General features: G+C 34.4%; 1 pseudogene; it reads right to left on the bottom strand.

Moving 5' to 3' along the window:
• Positions 1–7,745: 7,745 nt before the first annotated feature.
• Positions 7,746–8,453, bottom strand: LOC126954371 (RWD domain-containing protein 2B-like; annotated as a pseudogene).
• Positions 8,454–13,667: the final 5,214 nt, after the last annotated feature.

Genomic DNA, 13,667 nt, shown 5'->3' on the forward strand with positions numbered 1-13,667 from the left:
CAGCAAAGAACTGTTTTTTCAAAGCTTGAATTTTTTTTTTTTTTTTTTTTTTTTGCCAAAGAGAATATTACTTTTCAGCATAACACTCTATTCTGTTTCTTCTATGGGGGCATAGGACAGGCACTATTATGCTTACAGCCCTTGCACTGATAGTATGATCTGAGATAGTATTTGCTGAGAACTGAATCCAAAGTTCAAGTGATAGTTCAGCTTCTCCTGAAGTATGAAAAAGTCAGAATTCTTCTATTCTAGAAACCACTTGAAGCAGGCAGCCAGCCAGGTTCCTCAGTATATGTAGAGGAACGACATGATCAATATGGTAAGTGTCAAATCAAAAAATCTAAAAAGTCCCAGCAGGCCGGGTGCGGTGGCTCATGCCTACAATCCCAGCACTTTGGGAGGTCAAGATGGCAGATCACCTAAGGTCGAGAGTTCAAGACCAGCCTGACCAAAATAGAGAAACCCCATCTCCACTAAAAATACAAAATTAGCTGGGCATGGTGGTGCATATCTCTAATCCCAGCTACTCGGGAGGCTGAGGCAGGAGAATCGCTTGAACCTGGGAAGCAAAGGTTGAGGTGAACCAAGGTCACGCCATTGCACTCCACCATAGGGAACAAGAGCAAAATTCCATCTCAGAAAAAAAAAAAAAAATGATGTAACTATTTCTTAGTAGCAGCCAGAATAACAGGCAGAAACTCATCTTTAACTTTTAACAGAATGGGTTGACATTGTACCTCCACAAAATTCAATGAGATAACAAGCCTCTGAATATTTCTGAGTTTATTTTCTACTTTCTGGCACTTATATTTCTTACCAGTGTATGGAGAATACTTGCTTCTTCCTTGATCACTGAAGCTTCAAAGAAGTAAATTATCGGAGTTATAAATTTGTACTTACCCTGAGACACCACAGTAATAGTGTATATCTACTGCCTATTAAAATCAATATAATATACTTCATCTTATGATTAATGCTGCCTTTGGCCTATGCCATGTTTGAATGCTATCTGTGGCAATTTGTTATGGTAATAGTTTTCAATGAATCCCATCTCCTATATCCATGTTCTTGTGTTCCCTTCCATGTTGACTCTGGGATTGGTCATGAGATTTTTCTTGGCCACTGGGATATTAGCATGTATGACAAGCAAATTAAAAATCCTTGTATTTGAGATTTAACTGCTTGCTCTCTTGTTTCTAAAAATTCTTCCATTATTATGTGAAAAATAGGCTCCTGGAAGATGACAGCATCTGATGAAGGGCTCTGGTGCTTCCAACTATGCCATCATTCTGTTAGAAAACCAAACACATGAAGAGCCCAATGAACACCCTGGGAGAACAAGGCATCTCATGTGAACCCCCCTCAAAGTGCAAAGCCTCAGAATTATAATTAAGTAAGTGGTGGTTTTAGGTCTCTGTTTTTGGGAATAGTTTTCAAGGCAGAAACATATAATCACTACAGAAATTAATGGCGAGAATTGGGAACTATAACAAAAAGCTAAGACATATGGCATAGTCTGTGGAATTGGGAAGGCGATGGACACTGAGAAAAAACAAAAAATAGTTGGTGAAGGTAAGAAAAATAAAAAAATGGATAATGGATCTTGGGAAACCTATGAGTAAACTGCTATTAGACACTGGAAAAATGGTGTCTTATATGGTTTAAAAGCAATGATCAAAACATTGTTTGCAGTAACTGGGAAGCTGTAAAACATACCTAATGAACATGTGGACCTTGCCTTCTAGGGAGAATATTAAAAGGCTCAGTCAACTTCTTTTAGTCATGTATGAAAAGATAAGAGCAAATACATTCGCCATTCAAAGGGAAAGGATTGGAAGACACACATCATTTTCTGGTCCATAGCAATTCTGAAACCCAACAACAAGGATATTGTCAGGTTCCTCTCAAGGGACAGGGATGTTACTTTCTGATTTCTGTGAGTTCCTTCCTAATTCAGTTTTTCTCTGTGACCTTTAGGCAAACACATACAATTAATACAGAAATTAGTGTTTACAGCTGGGGACTGTAATTAAGGAAAAAATTAGAGAAAAGATAGAGGAGTTAGGAGTTGCTAGCACCTCTAGTACTTTGAGCCAGGAAAAAATCCTCAAAAATTAATAAATAAATAATAACCTCATGGCAAATCAATTGTGTGACCGTAAAATCTATTTATTAAAGACCTCAGAATGATTTTAGGAATTCTATGAGACCCTACTGGTTGTAAAAAGGGTCTCTAAACACACTCAAATTAGAGATATTTGTTTCAAAATTAATTAGTAATATGATATTTGGTTCATAAATTGAACTACCATAAGAACTACAGGCAACTAAAAATTTTAAACAGAGTTTTATGCCAAAGAACTTCCAGCATAGACTGAACCGCAGCAGCAATTGTTCAAAATGAAATGGTCTCTGAGGTCTCAAAATTAGCTCATGTATAAACACATGTAATTTCTGAAAGAAAAGAAAGGGAATCTCAGAGGGAAGCCCGATAAGTCCAAAAAGTTGAAGTAAGGGCCACAAAGAAAAAATGATTTAGGGAAGCACTTCTAGCAATCAAAAAGAAACATTCCCTGCCCCTTCAGTAGAAGAACCTGACAGCATGCTTCTGGTTAGATTTCAGAATTGCTATGGACCAGAAATGAATATGTGCCTTCCAAACCTCCCTGTTGGAATAGGATTATTTACTGAATTTAACTAGCTCCTATCTCATCACAGCATATAGCGTAAGTGTTGAAGAATTAATTTTTTTCATAGTTCTTCAAACATTTCTTTAAAACATTAAGATTGCTGATATTTAATATAAAACAATGCAATAAAGGTAATTCAGATTGTAATAGCATCGCTCAATTCATTTTCTTAATGGAAAACTGTGAATTGCTTCAAGTTATACCATAAAGTTCAAATAATTCAAAGTTTTTAATCATCCTCCTCTAAGACACATATCACACATTGGTAACTTAGTTTCTAATTCTGGCAAAGTTGAACTGTTTTGAAGTTCAAGAATGATTCTGTGTTATCTGGAGGATTTCTTCCAAAGGGTTATTTTATTTTGCAAGTTGAAAAACATTTTGTTCTTAATTTGAGCAGTTTATGTATTTCAATCTCTCTCCTCATTACTGCTGCCATTTTGGTAATCAGGCCAATATGCTCAAGTATTCCATTGTCGTATTCCCCAATAACTTTCTTTCTATGTCATGTTAATTAAATAGTTTCAGAGAAATGTAAGAAAATTCCTTTACAGTTATTTCCTGGGTAGAATTTCAATCTTGGGGTGCTGCTTCTTAAGTTTTTTTTTTTTTTTTAACTACTATTAGTCTCTTTCCTAATACTAACAATGTAAAATTTACCCCCTCCAGTGTTTATTACAACTCTTAAGACACGTGGGTGCATTTGTTAACTTAGTGAATAAGCAGTTAATATTTGTCCATTTCATTATGTATAAACCTTATATCAAAAGAAAAACTATAAACAAATACTAAACTATGTGATGGTATGCACACTGAAGTATTTAAGAGGAAATCTATTGATGTCTGAAATTTGAAATGTAACAAAAAATAAGAAGGAGTGATGGATGGATAGGGTGATGGATAGTGGATACATATATAAGAAGAAAGCATGATAAAATCTGGCTGGAGAGTATATGGAGTTTTTATTGTATAAATCTTCTCAACTTTTCTCCATGTATAAAAATGTTCGCAATAAAATGTTGAGGATAAAAGCTCCAAGACAGATTTATTATCCTCCAGAACATATAGAAATTATTACTCTTTTACAGCAGTTTTCTGATAAGTCTCCTTTTTCTGTTGAAATCTAATACTAACATATACTGTGACTACTGTCTTGAAAATTCATGAACAACTTAAGTTGCTTCCTAAAATACTTTATTATGTTCCCTGTTGTTGTTTCTTTGGCGTGGTTTGATTTTTGAGTTGCGGTTTGTTCAATAAACCGCAGAACCTTATAATCAGCAGAAAAATTACAATTACATGACTCATTGTGTATTTTCCTGTAGTAACTAGGATTTGGATGATATTATTTTATCATGAGGGACTGGAAGTCTCAAGAAATAGGAAGCAATGTGATCAAGATATCTAGTGCAGAGTATCAGAAGACCCTAGATAGAGGCAGGGACAGAGAATGCAAAGCCCTGGAAACTCCTCTTTGTAGATTGGTAACAGCTGTGTCACATCTGTCTTTCCAGCCAAGTGCCACTAAACAGCGTTCATTTCTGCCTCTTGCTTACTAGATGAGAATATTGGTAAGCAAGTTATGTCCTTGTCATAACTAAGCTCTGATAAGGTTCAGAGTTCATATGGTTAATTAAGACAAGGATAGTACTCAAGTGCATGGATTATTTCCTTTACAATCTTTACTTTATGCTGGTCACATGGATTTGTTAAGCTCCAAATTTATTTAACCTATACCCCTATTTATAAGCTTATGGAAGCTCACTGGTGTGATCAAGATATACATAAATTAAGTGCTTACTAATGCATGTGTAACATCCACATAGATGTCTGGCTATTGCACATGCTCAATAAATATTTGTCAAGAGAAAGAAATGAGGAAATGCACATTTTAATTAGCTGAGCCATCAGTCTTTCCTAGTCGTCAGTATGATGTCAATACCATGTCTCCAGCATTATGCCATGCTTGCATTTTTGGTGCTTCCTTGTGTTACCTTTTGTTTGTACATGAATCACATGGCCTGTCCTGTGTTGACTACCGACTCTAGATCTCAAAATGTAATCTTCTGATCCGAGATAGTCTCAAGGAAGGTTCTCTCCTATTATGTGTTGACAAAATAGAAAATAAGAATTTGTTCTTTTGAGACAACAGATTCAATATATATATGTCAAAACATTAAAAGAGGACAGTATAAACCCAGTTTTGTTCTGGATTTTCCACTTTCTTTCCTTCTTAAATACTTTTAAGTCTTTAGTTTTTAAAGTTTTATCATTTTCCCCATGCTTTGATATCTAATAAATTATTTGAAGTTCTTGATCTAAGACATAATATCCAAACTTAAGGTATATGAAATTTATATACTTAATAAAACAATTTAAATCACCAAACCAAAACAAAAAGACACCTAATACCAACATATATTTATTTCTTTATTCCATTCTTACTCAGATAATTACTGTCTAATTGTAGAATGTACTTTGAAAGGAGTAACACATGTGATTCATTTACAACTTCCTTAGAAGGTAATTTTTTACACAGTCTTAAAAGTTACACTTTTAAGATAAAGATATTTAAACTAATTTTCAACATAAACGTTAAAACCATAAATTTGAGAGATTATAACACAACTATCAATTACAGAGAACATTCTTAAATAATACATTTTCTTTTTATAATTGAAACTCTCCTCATTAATTGTGTAATGTAGTCAAACATTTGAATAGTCTTTAACAAGTTATAGATGAAGGCAGAAAAAAGTATATTATTTCATAGTTTTAATCCCAAGCCTAATTACATGTGCATTGGTTAAAACATTTATTACAATTTCAAAACAATATTTTTAGTATAGTCTATGAAATAAAGTGTCTAGTCCCCCAAAGGAATGTTTACTTTATAATATCACAAAATAATAATACTAGACACTTTTATGATTATTACAGAAAGAATGCAAACTGCATACATTCAAAATACATATTTTGACTACTTTTACAGCCTTATCATGTTTGTTACAGTGAGATTTCTCAACAATCATCTTGTACAAAGATTTTCTCTTACGTTATAGTTCTTTTCTTATTGTATTCTAATTAGAGACCCTTGAGCTTTAATATAAATGAGCTTTAATATAAATACAAAATTGAGTTACAATATTTAGTGCCCCTGAGAATCCTCATAATATCTGCTCTACTATAGTTATCTCACTGTTTTGACGATCCCACACCACCAATAATGGATGTTGAGAGATCAGCATTTATAGTCTTTCTTTGTAATAACTATCTGAGAAGATTCTGAATACTTTTCCGAATTTATCTTCATGTTATAATTCTGTTTTAATTTTCATCTAAAGTATAAAATTCTTATTTTTAGCTTTTCTTTTATATTTTGTACTCTAGGTTTTATTACATACTTTAGATGAGATATATACATATGTATATATCTTTTAGATATGTAATTTATGTATCCAATTAAAAGTTTGAACCAGCAGTTAGGGAAATTCGTATTTAGTCTTCTCTTTTCATACAGTCTCCAACCATTTCCTTTTGTACTCTCAAAACTTTTAGTTATAGGCTGGGCGCGGTGGCTCAAGCCTGCAATCCCAGCACTTTGGGAGGCCGAGACGGGCGGATCATGAGGTCAGGAGATCGAGACCATCCTGGCAAACATGGTGAAACCCCGTCTCTACTAAAAAAAAAAAAAAAATACAAAAAACTAGCCGGGCGAGGTGGCGGGCGCCTATAGTCCCAGCTACTCGGGAGGCTGAGGCAGGAGAATGGCGGAAACCCGGGAGGCGGAGCTTGCAGTGAGCTGAGATCCGGCCACTGCACTCCAGCCTGGGCGACAGAGTGAGACTCCGTCTCAAAAAAAAAAAAAAAAAAAAAAAAACCTTTTAGTTATAGATGGCATCTGTAAAGAATATCTTTATCATGTATTTCCTAAAGCATCATCATATAGTGGTAAGAATTATCAGGTGTAAGTGATTGTTTATTCTGGCAGTTGGTAAACAGTCAATAAATGCTTTTGGAACTGATTTATGGAGGGCCCCAAAAACCAGATAGTGATTTTTTCTATGCTAGATCTTTCTGCCAAAATAAATGCACAAAAATCTATTTCCAGAATGAAAAAAGTATCAAAATACAATTCCTCAAAAACAAATTTTCTAAATTACTGATCTGATGAATTCTGGAGGCCTATTAAAAATGTTCAAGCTCTGCTCGCCTCAGCATGGGCAAAGGAAGCCCAGGAGCAAGGGCAGAGCATAAGTACACAGAAATAGAGACAAACTGCAAACTCTATTTAAGAAAAACTTCACTTGTTTGTCTATCAAATGGCTGGGGTAAATGGAATACTAAAGCTTTGTAGAACTCTATTTGACAACTAGCTTTCAACTTCTAGTAAAAAGCCTAGAAATGAAACAAAACGGGTTGAATTAATAAGATGTCCAGAGATAGGCAGGGTGTGGTGTTTCAACAGCAGCTCAACAATGGGGAACTGGCATCTTTGTGATTCTCTGACCCTTACTTCCCTTTGGTTAAAAGGACTACTCAAGCTCCAGAAATCACTTTGGTGTTTATGGCAGACAGAGGAAGAAGAGATGACCTAACTGCATCTATAACTGTAATGAGGAAGAAAAAGTTTTCTCAGAAATCCTGAAGCCAAAGCTGTGTTTCCAAAGCCATTCGTAGTTGCAACAGAGGCTGCAAGGGGAGCAGTTAGCTTTTCTAGGTTCTTTAGTGGAGGCAGGGAAGGGAGAAGCAGAGTGGCAAAATGGACCACCACCATTACCTTCACAAATAATTAATTCTCTTTCAAAATGCATAGTTTATATGTCGAGAAATGTCCAACAATTTTAGGGTTATAAGTTGAAACTCGGTTCTGCTTTCAATCATGACGTATTTCTAACAGATGCATTTCAGTTATACTACTTTTCTTGCCTGCCCCTTCCCCAACGTTCTAGAATGAAAATAAAATAAAATAAAATTACTCACTCTTTCAAGAAAGAGTGGGAAAACAAAATCAAAACGTCAACAGTGACAAAGTATTTTCAACTACTTTTGTGCTCATTGTCGATCCATATTAAAGAACATCTGGAAAACATCTGCACATCCTCTGGCATTTAAGAACTGATGCAGCTGACCAGAGCCCATGTGGTTTCCTCCAGCTCCATTAACACAGAACACTTTTTCTGCAAAAATGGAAAATTTCCTTAGTCTTCCCATTTCATCATTTGAACCATCAAAATGAATGAATTCTCGATGGCGAATTAAAATTCTCTTCCGATTAAATTTTCAGAGTCTTGATCAGAATTATTTACAGGTACTTTGTGAGCCTTCTACACAAACAACATCAGGTTTCCCAGGCACGCTACCCCACATAGAGAAAGCTCCTCTGCTCACTTCAAAATATACCTTTGTTTGCATTTGTTTTAGAAATGATGGCTGTAGATCTGGAGTCTCATGAAGATGAGATCGACTGACTGCATTGTACTACCGCGGTGGGGAAAGGTAAAGTATCTCTGTTGACATACCTGGAGGCGTGTTCTCTAACCCACTGTGACATTCAGAATGAGACATCTCTGTGACAATATTTTGGGGGACATGCAGTCAGATCTGTGTTCACCTGAGTCTGTGTAATAGTAGTGATCTTCTCAAAAAGATTTTACTCTGTGAAATCAAACACCTTTAGGTTAATAGTTTCTTTGTGGTATTCTTTCTAATCGTTTGTAAAGGTTTATTGAAGAGCACTACATGTAGACCTTCATCCTTCATGCCTTCCTTTGGTTTTCTATTTAGTCCTGAGACGTGGTCCTGTTACTGATGGACCCTAGGTCCCTTGGCTGCACAGAGAGCTCAATTTTTATTGGGAGGGAGTCTCAAAATTGTAGGATACTGTAACCCAAGACTTAAAAACCGCTCCTGCAGGGTGGACTAGGGGAAAAGTGTGATAGCACCCTCTTGGCTTGTGCATGTAAGTGTTTATATATCAACTGTCATTCTTCTTTTGGAATTCTAGAGTGACTTCCAGCTGCCTCGAAAAAATTTTAATTCATGATGTTAATGCTTCTTCCTAGCCAGCTATGTTAATCACCCTTAAGATTCAATATCCTTCAATACTGGGTTTTAAGCAATAAATTATCTTTGTCCTTTATTGTAATCTAAACATCATCAGTAATATTTTTCCTAAGTGTAAAATTTTGTTTCAAATCATTTCTCTGAATTTTTAAAAATGTTATATGCTATTTCCTACATGTAACCATTCCAGTTACATTCCTAGAAAAAAAAATTACTTGAAATATTTCTGGCCAATTATTTTTGTGGCCTAAATTGTATTACACTTAAATCTGCAGAGTAATTCATGTGTAAGTTTGTTTTCATTTGTGTGCATTTTGTTTTTGTATGTAGTCTTACTTCTGGATTGCAAGGTTCTCAAGTTGAGAGACACGCTGTCTCATTCCATAGCAATTACGATAAGAATGAGGACGGAGGAAAATAAGTATTTATCAATAACTCATTTCCTTTTTTATCAAGAATGTTAACAACTTAATTTCTTACTCTTAGAATACTTGCTATTACACTAGGTTGAGTTTATTTGCTTTTGAATCAACAATCAATAATTTAACCCGCCAGAGACTGTTCAATCAACTCTTTTTTTTTTTTTTTTTTTTTTTTGATTTAGACCTTTACCATATAACACTGCACAAAGTTCTGTTTCTGTTTTCTTAGGACTCTGGCATGAATACAGGTAAATCTTTTTATACTACATGGTAAGTTTCCCTATCCTCCCATGGGCGTGAACGGGAAGCTCCCATGAGAATAAATGGAGATGTCTTCACAAGTTCTAGTACTATGTGTTATGCTTCAGTTTTTAAGGAGATCTTATTACAAACTCTAAATACAGGGAACTTATGACTTATTTCTAAAGCCATGACTTAATAAATTCATAAGACAACTCTCATTACTAGGCTGTATTCTATCTACCCAAAGTGAAATGAGAATTATATGGTGATGATTTGCAATTAAAAAAAAAAAAGAAGAAGAAGAAGAGCTAGGTTATCTTCTAGGTCATGACATTTTCTATTTAAATTTGCTTTTGGTGTTTTAGACACAAAGTCCTTGCCCATGCCTATGTCCTGAATGGTATTGCCTAAGTTTTCTTCTAGGGTTTTTATGGTGTTAGGTCTAACATTTAAGTCTCTAATCCATCTTGAATTAATTTTTGTATAAGGTGTACAGATTTTTCCTGATGAATGTTTTTATTATTAAGCTCAGCTTAACAGTTTTAGAGAGCTACAAATATTACATGAGTTATATGGCAGCCTTAAACTATGCTCAATTAAAGTAAGTGTTGATTTGTACTTAGAAAAGAAAGAAACTGAGGACTTCAGAAAATTTTCAAGATTAAAATAAAACTGGCATGAATTAAAAATATGCAAAAAATCAGCTAAATGTATTGATCACATATAGAAATATGTTGTCACCTAATTCTTCAGTGACAATGGCAAATACCTGACTGCTGTGAGATATTAATGTTTTTGTAAGATACAGTTTGATGTTTGAATCATATCTAAGATTAATATGCAGTCTTGCCCAAAGTACACAATTTTTGTCTTGCCACAACTTCTATATACCTTGTATGAGAAGAAGAGATACAAATGAATCATTAAAGACCCGTTGTCCACAAAAAACCTAAATTATGTCAGATTTTTTCCTCTGTAAAAGTAAATGTTTAAATGATAAACTGTTAATGATGTTCACTACAAACAACACTTGCCTAGTATTTGTATATTTAGAAATATAAAATGCATGAAATCTCAATTCAAAGTTACAATTTAATCCAATTTCCATCTCTCACTTTGTATTATTTGGAACCCCAAGGTAGAGATTTAGGTATGAAAAAGGATTCCCCTTGGTTTCACAGTCCACACCTCTTCTCTCTCTTCTCTTTTTCAAGTCCTGTGAGCTAAGAGATTGAGGTGTTTGAAAAACTGAGACTCTTCCCATATCCAGCTGAACGACCTCAGTGGGTTGCAACATTCCGTTTCGCTGAATGTAGTAGGGTTTTATTTGTTCATGCCAGGGACATTTTCTGATTGTTCTACCTTTATCTTACTTTCCAGCCACTCTCTCATCCTTCTTTTATTCAGGGTCAGTAAATGCTAGGTAGATCAGTAGTAGAAAGACGATAACTTTTTCATGTAGTTTTAGATTTTTAACCTGAATGGTTGGTACTAGCTGGGATCGTCATGGAGCTACACTTGAAAGCTTTTGTCTATCAACTCATTGTCCTGGTGTTTGTAATATCATCCTCTAACCTTTCTCTCAGTTTCCCTTTGGTAATTACTCAGACTCAGCACTTAGTGTCTGCAGGCACATCTGAAAATTTTACATGCAGACCACCTCCAATTATGGAACTCAATTTTCTTTTCTTAGAGACTCTCCTTGGGTGGTCCTAATCATGAAGTCTGCTTCCTTAGGGTTTTTTTTCCTTTGTTTTTCTCTCTTTAGCAACACTTTTACAAGGGTCATGATGGCAACAATCTGCAAAATTTCTTTCAGATTTCCCTGCTCTGTTGTGCTAATTTGACACTTTCTCCCCTTTTATAATAGACTACTGTGGTCCTGTTTTTCAATTAGAATTTTCTGATTAATTCTTCATGATTTAAAGCATCTTTATCTCTTCAAGGAATCAGATTCATTTAACCTAGAGTAACCTCAATTTTGTACACAACGTAACTAATGCATTCCTTACTTCTACCTTTTAGTACAGTCATGCTTAGATGATCTTTTTCCGGTAACCTTAGGGAAACTTTAAAGGAGGATTTAGGTAAAACATTGTAAGAGCAGAAAGCTAATTGGAATTTCAATAAAAAAAATTAATTGCCACATCCTACAACAATAAAGAGGTCAAGCAAATCTCCAATGTATTTTGCCAGCAATATATTTGCATTAGAAAAGATCAATAGAAGGTAATATAACAAATTAATTTAGAGAGAGAAAATTTGTTAACCCTTATATTACCATTAGGGGTGGTGCTGCCGATAGAACTAAAATTAGTTTAGTTTTGTCTTTTTTTAGAAAATTAATCTTGTTTCTGCTTTGTACTGCGTGGTCAAATAGAGTTCCCTGTAATAGTATTAGGTATGCATTAAGGTATAAAAACATTTTATCTGAAACTTTTATGGAACCAGAAGCATGGAGTTCACAGGATGACTGTTGAAGCTACGTGTGTTTCTTGTTTTCTTATTTCAACACGTTAATTTTATAGACATGTATGATGTGTTTTCAACCAGAGACCTGTCACACATTTCTTCTCTTCCATCTATTGTTGGGCACAAATATTTGAAAGAATTCACACTCAAATAAATTAGGTTGTTTGTTTGTTTGCCAGGTTCATTCCACAGTAAAAGGAGAAAATGAATTCTATACATGCTGCTTAACAACTTTCTTCATATTCCTTTTCTGGATTCGATCAATATCTTCTCATGACATGTTTTTCCTTATCAGTTTTTAATATTTTCTCTAATAATTTATACCAAAATTACTTCACAGTTCTTTTGATATTGTTCACCAGAATAATTATTTTTTTAAAAAAATAAATAACTCATTATGCTTTGAAATTTTTATATGTGGTAGTGGGGACATTTAATTGAATGTGTATATTTTTAAGGCCAAATTCTGGTATTTTTCTGAAAAAAAAAAGTTTCCATCGGCATTATCTAATTCGAGGGTTTTAATCAACCTCCCCGAATGTTTTCTCCTCGTGGGCATCATGGTCTACATGAGGAGTCAGGAAACATCTAGTAAGTGCCAGTGTACTAGTTTTCTTGTTGCTACTGTAACAAATTTCCACAAATTCAGTGTCTAAAAATAGCACAAGTTTAATCTCCTGAGGTCTTAATAAAGAAAATGTCTAAAATGAGCTGAACAGGGCTAAAAGCAATGTATCATCAGGGATGCTTCCTTCTGGAGACCCTGAAGGGAGAATCCATTTTTTTGCTTTTTTTTTTTAACTTCTAGAAGACACTTGCATTTCTTGACTGATGATAACTGCAAACTCTTGCTTCCATCATCGCATCTGCTATGGTCTCTTTTGTCCTGCTTCCCTCTTATAGGGACCCTTATGATTACCTCACACCCACCAGGATCATATGTACTAGAGACTATGGCCCGAAAAGTTTAAATATAATTTAATTGCACCTTTTTCTCCCTGGAGTGTCTTTGTACCTTTACCCATCTCATAGCCAGTTAAAGTGAGAGAAAAATTAAGGAATCACAGATATACATTTTTCTCATGCTTCTCTTTTTCTCTTAGCAGTCCTTTTTGTGTTTTGTTTTTTGTTTTTTATAGTTACTCTGGAGGCAAGAAAGATGACAAAGCACTTACTATATTCCTGAAATTGTGATTAAAGTTTTCAATATAGATTTTGCTTTTGTTTAGTTGAATATCATGTTAAAATCCTTATGTCAAACCAAATAGCCAAACCCACTTGTGCTCTTGAGAGTAGTTTTACAAAAGTCAATATATGTAATCAATTCTCAATATATTTTAGAACTAGGACTTCTGATATCATAAGCAAAGGGAAACAAACAAACAAACACATTAAAAAATTATCAGAATAAACTCTTTTTAAGACAGGTGAAATACAGAAGTAGGGAAAATTGAGATATATGTTAATTATGCTGCACTGTATTAGTTAATCCTCTGGGAGCTGGTTGCAGAACAGGCAGCTGTTAACTATTAATAGTTCAATTGATGAGGGCGCCTTTAAAGCTTTTTCCTCTTAAGTGTTCAGAATTCAAAATTACTACTGCAGAGTTACAGAGAAAACACAACATTTTCTCTTTCCTTGATGATAAGAAATGTATTGCATTATTTTAGTGGCTGTCAATTAAACACAAATTAAAACATAAGTAGTATTAAATCTGCAAAATTATATTCTTAATTGGGATACTAGCTTACTTATTTAATTCTCATCTCTGAAA

The sequence above is a fragment of the Macaca thibetana genome, chromosome 5, assembly GCF_024542745.1.
Source record: "Macaca thibetana thibetana isolate TM-01 chromosome 5, ASM2454274v1, whole genome shotgun sequence".
Lineage (NCBI taxonomy): Eukaryota > Metazoa > Chordata > Mammalia > Primates > Cercopithecidae > Macaca > Macaca thibetana.